We start from the raw sequence: 4,233 nt of genomic DNA on the forward strand, positions 1-4,233 counted from the left end.
TTCACTTAGTTTAGTTATTTTTTTTACTGCTTTTTTAGTGTATTACATCATATTTTTATCATAAAGAGGAAACAGATTCATTGGACACTTGAAGTTTAAGTTTAAATGATGTCATCTGATGATTTATATCATTGATGCAAGGGCTTATGGTCTAATTAAAATGCAAGAATCAGAATTGTAAATTTAACATATGTAAAGCTATACTAAGTAGTATTATAGATTTGAATGGTTATTATGTATATTTTGAACCTATAGATCATATATGAAATATTTTAAAATTATTTTTGTTTTCATTTCTCCAGATTACACGTTGATAAAATTTTTAACATTTGTTTTCTGAAATTTTACTCTCCATGTTCTCTCCCTCCCTCCCCCCTTCCCTATGAGAGAAGGTAATATCATATTGGTTGTACATGCATTATTATTTAATACATATTCCCATGTTCATCATGTTGTGAAAGAAGGCATGTATTGCTTACACTAGAAAAAAATTCAGAGAAGAAATAAAATGAAGAATGGCATGCTTCAATCAGTATTCAGGCTTCCTCAGTTCCTTCTATAGCAGGGGATAACCTTTTTCATCATGAGTCCCTTGGAATTGTCCTGGATCCCTGCATTGCTGATAATTGTTGTTACTCAAAGTTGATCATTAAACATTATTGCTCTTAATGTATACAAAGTTCTCCTGGTTCTGCTCATTTCATTTTGCATTACTTCATATAAGTTTTCCATTTGGGGGAAAGGGAGATCATCTTGTTCATCATTTCTTATGGTGAAATAGTATTCCAGAATTTTTTTAAATAAAAGAAAAAGATGTGGAGATGTTAATGGACTAAAAGTTCAATATGAATCATGTGATCTTAGGCTTCAGTAAAAGAGCTGTTGTATTCAAAATGAATATGGCAAAAATCTCATAATAAATTGTCCTCATAGGTCAATGTTTCAAGTATCGGGTTTAGTTCTGGGTGTTCCATTTTGGGAATGACACTGAAATGCTCAAATGAATCCAAAATAAGGCATCCAGCATAATGAATAGGTCTACAAGCACTCATGATATTTAGCCTGGAGAAAAGGAGACTGAGAGGGAACATCATTGTCATTTTTCTTTTCTTTTTCCCAAATGTTTTTAATAAATAAGAATAGTTTTTAAAAACAACATCTGCCCCCTGAGAAAGAACTGATGGAGTTTGAATGCAGACTGAAACATATTATATTTCATTTTCTTTTTTGTTTTTTATTTGAAATCTCATCCACAAAACAATTAATATGGAAAAATGTTTTATAGATTGCACATATAAAACCTATATCAGAATGCTTACCTTTTCAGGGAGTGGGGAGAGTAGGCAGAGAGTGAGGTAGGGGGATCAGAAGAAGGGACCAGATTTGAAAAAGAACAAAAAAGAATATTAAAAATTGTTTTTACATGTAATAGGAGGGAAAAGAAATAATTTTAAAACAAAAAAAACCTGTACAAAGGAAATAAGAGAAGCTAAGGAAAGGAAATGTTCATTCCCCTAATAGTTCCTCCTGGGTTTTGAAAATTTTCTTGGGCATTTTCTTGGCATTAGGATCTCCTAGCCCCTGGGTCTTGTAGTAGTGAGAAACTACTTCAAGGAGTCAACCACTCTTAATTTCTAGTACCTGTCTCATAAACTCCTTTGTTATCAAGACAAATTCATGGTAGAGTAGCCAACATGACTGCTCCAGGAGTTAGGGTGAATGAAAGTAGTTTGTTGCTGTTCTCTGTATAGTGCTCAGTTTGACCAGCAGTGATGGCCTTACTAGATATGATTATAGTCCCCCTGGCAGGAGCTGAGCCCAACTTCTACCTGTTCCAGGAGTGTCTCCAGCTGTTTTCAGGCATCTAGAGCCCCAGGAGTGAGCACAGCTGCACAAAGTTCTCATATTACCAAGGGGAAGAATAGTGGGCTCTTGACTCAAAGTGCATAAACATTCATTGCAAGGCAGTATTGGTTCAGGCACTATCATCATGGACCACTTTGATCTTGGGATAGTAAAAGATGAAATTATTGACCAACAGCATGGTAGCCACTTTAAGGATTTCCTCTGAATGGCCATACTTCTCAGATGCCAGAATCATCTTAGATAGCATAGGGTCCACAGGCAGTTCTGCCTTTTTTTTTTTTTTTTTTTTTTTTTTTGGCCCAGTGTGGTGAGCGCCCCTGGGTGGTTTAGTGTTCCCAGAGCATATAACAGTTCTAGAGCCAGCAGCAGAATCTTGTAGGGTGGGAGATCCAGAAAGTCAAAGTGCATCAAATCATGGATTCCCAGACTCTTTAGTAAGAGGACAGCATTCCGTAAGCTGGTTCTCTGGATCTCTGCCACTGCATTGTCCTCCAGCTTATGCTAAAAGACCCAGGCTGTATAGAAGTGGAAGCACTTGCCTGCAGTCACTAGACCTGTACCAGTAGCTCATTGATTAGTTGAAGCCTTGTTAGAGAGTGTAACAGTAAGGGATTCCATGCCAGTTCTGGGATTGTAGCTATTTTGTTTGCATAAACCAGAGTTCAAGATATAAATAAGATCCTTTGTAGTCAGTGGAATCTGCACAATATTTGTTGCCACTACCACCTTGTGTGCCTCAGGTGGTGTTGGCTGGAAGATTCATGTTTGCATGTCAGAAGGCAGGATCACCTAAGTAGGCAACACCAGTAGCTCCCAGATCTTGGAGTCCAAGTGATGGCAGTGACCTCGCAGCATCTCACAAGCTGCTTCAATGGGGGGCTAATTGACATAGATCTGTAGCACACTGAGTTAGCTGTCTCTAAGTCTCCTTCTGAGGTATGGTATCCAGTTGTGGCCTCCATCTTCTCTTGTTCTCCAGCTGCCTAAGTACTGCCCTGCCAGATCCTATATTCTCTTCTTATATTTGAGTTCCTGCTGCTTAGTGTGGCACCTCTCCAAACAGAAAGAGGCTCCACCTTTCTAAATAGAAATTCCTCATCTGCCAAGTAGGCTTTCTGATCCTCTAGCTTCTCACACTCCTGCTTTGCAAGGTCTTCCCCTCCTAGATTTCTTCCAGAGCTTAAGCATCATTGCTTTCTGGTCTTCTTCAGCCATCTTAATGCTCTTCAGGGCCTCTTCATGTGCCTTCTTCTTTGACCACCCCAAACTGTTGAGGATCCTCTCCTTGTCCTGCTTTCAGACATGTTCCACAATAGCATCACATTCCTCCAGGTCCTGAAACCTCTCCATCTTAGTTAATTCCCATTCATTTTCTAACCCTGGCTTCTGTTCTTCTTTTGGAATCCCCTACTCTTCCTTCTGCCCTGGGTCGCCCCATCACTGACTTCATTTTCCTCCAGAAGCTGGCAGGAACTGTTCTTCATACTGTACTGCTCTAGTCTTTTCCCAATAGTCTTTCCTGGGAACTTTCCCCAGAGCCTCAGAGGAAAGTCTCTAACAAGTGTGCTGAGGTCCAAAATGTAACAGCACTGAACAGTTCCCATGAAGAATGGCCCAATCTGCTGCTCACCAAGGTCCGGCATGGTGTTGCAACTAACCCTGCATGTAGCACTCCAACCCAACCAGGGTCTCCATGGTGATTTCAGAACTTCAAGCCTTCTTGAATTCCAGCACTTGGGCCCAGGTGGTCCCTGTGCCCACAGCAACTTTAAGGCCTGGGTTTTCCTATCCCTCCAGAAAGGTGGAACAAGACAGGAGGTGTCTCTGAAAGAATCTAGAGGCATAAAACCTTTGGTCCACTTCCCCACCATTTCCTAGACAAACCTCCTCCGAAACTGGCAAGAAAATGGAAGTCCTTTGTCATTTTCAAAGGGTTAGAAATTTTCAAGGTTAAGAGAGATTAGATTTATTTTCCTTGGTCACAAAGGGCAGAACCAGGACCAACAGATGAATGCTAATGTGTGGCAGTGTCTGGTCAAAAGAATTTCATTGCAATTATATCTGTTGTATTTTTTTGTTGCCAGTACTTAGTACAGTGCCTGGCACATAGTAGGCATTTTATAAGCATATATCAGCCTGTTTAATGCATTGCATTGTATTCTGCCCCATTGTGTTGTATAGTATTGCAATGCATTACATCATATCCTTTTGGATTAAATTTGGTTTTACTTGTTTGAAATTGTCATGAGCTGTCTTAGGAGACAGTGAATCTTTCATCCTTGTCAGTCTTCAAGAGGAATCTACATGATCACTTCTTGAGAATGCTATAGAAGGAATCCATGCTTTCTAATATACATTTGGCTAGAT

At 39.5% G+C, this 4,233-nt stretch overlaps 1 pseudogene; it reads right to left on the bottom strand.

Moving 5' to 3' along the window:
* Positions 1-1,506: 1,506 nt before the first annotated feature.
* Positions 1,507-3,509, bottom strand: LOC123254975 (annotated as a pseudogene).
* Positions 3,510-4,233: the final 724 nt, after the last annotated feature.

This window comes from Gracilinanus agilis, chromosome 1, assembly GCF_016433145.1.
Source record: "Gracilinanus agilis isolate LMUSP501 chromosome 1, AgileGrace, whole genome shotgun sequence".
In the NCBI taxonomy this organism is placed as follows: Eukaryota; Metazoa; Chordata; class Mammalia; order Didelphimorphia; family Didelphidae; genus Gracilinanus; species Gracilinanus agilis.